We start from the raw sequence: 5,833 nt of genomic DNA on the forward strand, positions 1-5,833 counted from the left end.
CTGGCTGGCTCATCTTCAAGCTCCTCATCCGTGCCATATCTAAGGCAACCTAGACCGCCTCTTGAAACGACTTGCTCCTTCACAGCTGGAGCAACAGGCATCTCTCCCTTCCCCAAACCAGCTCCTACGATATCTAAAAACAATAGAATTTTCCTCCACGTTGCTCCCAATCTGGGGCGGAGGTGTCACAACAGTAGTAGGAATAGAGACAGGCATATCAGGAAGTATAAAATAGGATTTCTTTTCAGAAACCGTATTGCAAGTGAAAGGCCACATGGGGTCCTTCTTCCTAGCTGTATGGGCAAAGACAATGGAGTGTTTCCCTACTTTGAAGGTCAGGGTCCCAGACCCAACATCAATAACTGCACCAGCAGTGTGGAGAAATGGCCTACCTAGAATGATAGGTATGTGGGCATCCTCAGGCATATCTAGGACCACAAAGTCTACAGGGAAGAAAAACTTCCCTATTTGCACAGGGATGTCTTCTAAGACTCCTATAGGCTGGACCGCAGAGCGATCAGCCATCTGAACGGTCATGCTCGTAACTGCAAACCTATTCAATTTTAACTTTCTAGTAAGACTCAAGGGCATGACGCTAATACTAGCTCCTAGGTCACATAATGCCTTCTCAATAGAGAAGGTGCCTATATTACAAGGAACGGAAAAGCTACCTGGATCCTCTAGCGTATGGGGTGCAGTGTGAGTCAAATAAGAACATGATTCTTTAGTGAGTGCGACAGTATGCACAGTTTCAAGTGACCTCTTTTTAGACAGTAATTGCTTCATAAACTTCATGTAAGTGGGCACTTGATTCACTAATTCAAGGAAAGGTACTTGTACGTTTAAACTACGAACAACATTTTCAAATTTATTGAAAGATACTTGTTCCTTCGTCGGCACCAATCTCTCCGGATAGGGGGCTGTAAGAAGTAACTTAGCCCTCTCCTCTAAATCTCGCATGCCGGCATCCGTGGACTTAGGCTGGAAGTCCACTACCTTCTCTTTATTGAAGCTTGACCCCTCTTCAGACCGTCTCAGATATGAACCGTTGATTGACATTGGGTGGTACTTCGGAACCGGAACGGACCCATTAGCAGTCGGGTCTGACCTCAATATTTTCGGGGCAGTCGTACCCCGAAACAAATGATTCCTCAAGTTATCGGGCATTGGAGGACGAAATTGTTCACCATCAGCAGCGGTTCCAGTCGATCGACCAGGTTGGTCAGTCGATCGACTGACTTCAACGATACCGAAGCTCTTGTTTGTTGCACCTCGATCGATCGGCCGGGTATGTCGGTCGATCGATCGATATACCCAGTAGACGCCTTTTTCTTTCCACTTTTCGTTCCAGCTTTCTTTTGACTCGGTTCCGCCTCATCTTTTGCAGCATCGTCCTCGACCATGACGGGCCCCTCAAGGGTAGACCCACTTCTCAAAGTGATGGCATTAAGGGTCTCTTTTTGGTCATCGAGTCGGTAAGTGTCCGGAGCTCGAGTGGTATTCTTCTTTGGCCAATTGAGCAATTTGGCTCTCTAGCGAGTTTCATTCGGCCTCTCTAGCTTGGGACTCCTTTTGCAACATATTCTTCAATTCAGCAAAGTCGGAATTTTGGGTTTGTTCTTCTTTGCGGCACATAGGGAGGTTTTGAAAGCTGTTGTTGCTTATGAAGAGGCACATAAGTCTCTCGTTTCTTTCTTCTTTGTGGAGGTTGAGTTGGATTCAGGACATTGCGGTTACTCCACCTCAAGTTAGGATGGACATTCGGCTCATAGTACGTGTTTGTCCGCTGTAATGTTGAAAGGCGAAAGACAAGATTCAAAAGAACTAGGACAATTTTCGAGACATGTCCCTCGGCTCCACATCTTCTACGAGGACGAAAGGACCGTACGAGACAAAGCATTCACATGATACATCCCTCCTTTTGAAGCTCCTCCCAACTCGTATTTGTCAAACCTCGCCGTGAGAGCCTCTAATGCGGCTACGAAGGGGATTCAAGACTCCTCCTCTGATTGCCTCTCGAATTCCCATATTCAGCTTTATGGGTGGCTAAGTCATCAATGATCTTCCACCCCTTATTCCTTCCAAATTCTCAGGAAATCGGCCATTGGCTGCAGGCATCTAAGATAGCCCTCTGATCGTCATACAACCCGTTATAGCGATTGCAAAGACTCCACTTTTCGAACCCATGGTGCGGAATAATTCGCACCAGCTTCTTGAAACGGACCCATGCTTCATGGAAGTTCTCATCGGGTCCCCTGTTTAAAGCTCGTGATCCGAGCTCTAATGGCATTCGTTTTCGAGGCAGAGAAGTATTTCTTGTAGAATGGCAGGGCCAAAGAATTCCAGTCGGTGATCCCAAGAGCGGCTCGATCCAGATCTCTGTACCACTCCCTTGCGGCATCGCGGAGTGAGAATATAAACATGGTCTCCTTTTATCTGTTCCTGGGTCACACCGGTCGGTGGGGGTATAGAGGAGCAATAATCGATAAATATCTCCATATGCTTGGCTGCATCTTCATTTCCAGCACCCCCGAACTGGTTCCTCTCAACTAAGTTTATATAGGAAGGCTTCGGTTCGAATTTCCTATCAGCTCCAGGTAATTCGAACCCCTTGTATAGATTTGCAGCTGTCGGCTCAGAATGACTTGCTATAGTTGCTTCTTCAGCCATGACTGGAATTTCCGGAGATGTATTTGTCTCGGTGAAGAAGTAGAAGCAGGAGATGTAGGTGGGTCTTCTTCGAACAGTTCGTTCTCGTAGTAACTAGATAGAGTACTCAGCTCTTCCTCTGTCGGCAATACCCTTGATGATCGTCTCAACTCACGCAAGGATTTCTCAATCTCAGGATTGAATGGTACTAGTTCACCACCCTGTGACCTGCGCATAAGAAGAAACTACAAAAAGATTATAAGAAAAGTTTAAGGAACGGATGTCCCTTAAACTACGAAAGACTAAAAACAAGACAACTAAAAATTAGAACAATTGCCTCCCCGGCAACGGCGCCAAAATTTGATACCTGTCGTTGTGAGTACCAAAAATAATATTTATAATTCCTATTAAAACTAACCTAGGCTAGTGGTAACAGGGTCGAACCACAAGGAGGCGAATGTAATTAAAAGTTGTCTAAATTTAGTCTAAGGTAACAAGTGTGGGGGTTGATTTGATTTGGTCTATAGCTAATAACAATAAAAATTAAACTAAAGAAATATATTAAATCAAATATAAAGAAGGGTACTAGGATGGTCGGTTCACTATAGTTTTGGCGGCAGCAAACTAAGTCGGTCTAAATCAAACACATGAGGCGGGAAAACAAGAGGTCCTCTCGGTCCACTCTTTACAGATAGCATCTTTCGATCTCGCTATAAGCCCCTAATATCACTAATACTGACTCTCGTCCTGAAAACTGACAAAAAATCTAAACTTTACCTATCTTTCGATCTCAGCATAGTTTAGTCATTTTAATTGGTGATCTAACAACTTTCCCTATCTTTCGATCTAATGGGTCAGTCATATATTAGGCATTCAACTAGTCGCATGCATTCGATTCGTCAAATACAACATTTAAATCAATTAAAACGAAGGTAAACCTCACGTGGTCAGTCGATCGACCAGGTATGGCGGTCGATCGACTGACACGCGATTTCAGGCCATGTTAATACTAATGCCGCCTACACTATAATTCCCCTACATCCTAGCACAATGAAATTAGCTACTCATACCAAGAATGATAACAACAATAAGATTGATTATTAAATCTATTGAATTCATGATAAAAACGATTAAACAAATATACAACATAAAACAATAATATCGGCTTTGGGAAACTAGCTAGCAATTTCTATATTACGAATGATAATAAAACAATAAGACTGAAATTATGAAGCGAAAGAATACCAGTAGAAATTGCGGAGAAAGGATCCGAAATCGATTGCAAAAAAAAAGTAAACTTTATTAAAGAACAACTAAACTATCAATGTTGAATTGTGTTTTGAACTGAATGATAAAACCTAATGTAACTGGATAAAAACTTGATAATTTTCTGAATGCTAAAGCTACGTTATAAAGGAAAAGTACGCAGCTATTATTCCTAAACCTAATCTCTCATGGGCTTCAAGTTTCTCGATCTTTTAATTCTCGTCTGAAGTAGCGGCTTGGTCGATCGACTAAGCATGGCGGTCGATCGACTGCTCTGAGCTGAACAGTAGCTACTGGAACCCGCAGGTTGGTCGATCGACTGAAGGCAGTGGTCGATCGACTGAAGTAGCTGATAGTTGACTTCTATAATCTCGTGGATTTGTCTTTTGGGCCTTGAAACGCTCACCAAGCTCGTTCCTTAAGTGAATTCTTCACGTCAAATGCAATGCAAGATACTTGGGGACGGATTTTGCTCAATTTCCGTTGAATTCTCCACATTTCCGCCATAAAGTACAAAAACACGAAAGTAGACGAAAATAGGGGGAATGGTAGCTTAAACTACACAAATGAGCTCTGAAATGCGTGTAAAATAGGGTGTGAAACATCATATAAATGACACGCATCAAACTTCCCCAAACCAAACCCTTGCTTGTCCCCAAGCAAGAACTAGACTCGATCTAATGACCTAATGAAACGAGTTCAATCTCATAGCGAATTACAACATGTAAAGCCTAAACCATTTTAATGCAATAACCAACAATCAATAAGCAATTATGAATCATGCAACCGAGTTATGAAGTCGTTAAAAACAGTTGAACCATCAACTATAGAGACTTATCAAATTAGACTCTCACGGGTCGCTCATATCACACATCAGCACAGGTGAATATATGTAAGAGGATAGAAGGAATTCATTTTGTAAAGACTCTCACCTAACTACGACCTATAAGAACATGCCTGCAATATAATATGAAAGTAATCTCTATAACCGTACATATGCATTCCAACCAACAAAAGACCATGACACATGCCGAGGTATATATGGATATGTGAGGTATGGGTAAGAAGAGGCAAAACATTTACGGGAAAGTGGAGGTACAGGTGATCAAGCTAGTACCAAAACGGAACCATATGACAACATCCTTCTTCTTGCTCAAAATTCAATCGATACGGTGCTATAGCAAGCACAAAACTCACAATCTCCAGTATAACAGTAATCAACCAACTCCCCATAAGATACTAATGCAACATGGGAGCAAAAATCGCCAAAAGATAAGGATTTTGAATTATGCGAATTGATTTCCTTCGGAACCCAGTCGATCGACCAGAAATGGCAGTCGATCGACCGCTTTGAACAGTACAAAACTCTTTTTTCTTTTTCGAATCATTTTTTTCTTCTTTGAACTTCTTTTTTTTTCTTTTCTTTGAACTTCTTTCCTCCTTCATTCTTTTTATCCAACAAAATCTCAATATGAGCATTAGCTACCAAAAACAAAGTAACAATCCCAAGAACATAGACTACTAGCTTGACGAGGGCAGGCTAAATGTAGGATGTAGTAATGGGACAAAAAGGCTATTTTTGGCAGTGTGGAGCTTATGGGTAAAATGAGAAAAGGGGACCTCTACCACATGTGTCAACAAACCACAAACCGAATGCATACAGGTATTAAGCAGATTAAGTTCATATTTATGCAAATTGATATGACATGTCTCATAAGGAGTACTACTCACATTCCTAATAAACCGGTCACAGATGACACCAGTTATAAGCTCTAAATCTCAGAAATATGATGTAGTTTGCCAAAAATCAAAGTCAAGTCTCAAGTTCAGCAAATAATTTAACGAAAACTCGTAGACTATGCAATTGATTCTATTAATAACATGTTAATTAGCAAGGCATAGACATAAAACAGATGCA

The 5,833-nt window shown here is 41.8% G+C and overlaps 1 non-coding gene across 1 annotated transcript; it reads left to right on the forward strand.

The window, feature by feature from the left end:
* Positions 1–2,180: 2,180 nt before the first annotated feature.
* LOC141588975 (small nucleolar RNA R71) lies at positions 2,181–2,288 on the forward strand. The gene has a single exon (XR_012519938.1). It is a non-coding gene; the product is annotated as a small nucleolar RNA R71 (small nucleolar RNA).
* The last annotated feature ends 3,545 nt before the right edge of the window (positions 2,289–5,833 follow it).

Source organism: Silene latifolia, chromosome 6 (genome assembly GCF_048544455.1).
Source record: "Silene latifolia isolate original U9 population chromosome 6, ASM4854445v1, whole genome shotgun sequence".
NCBI lineage: Eukaryota > Viridiplantae > Streptophyta > Magnoliopsida > Caryophyllales > Caryophyllaceae > Silene > Silene latifolia.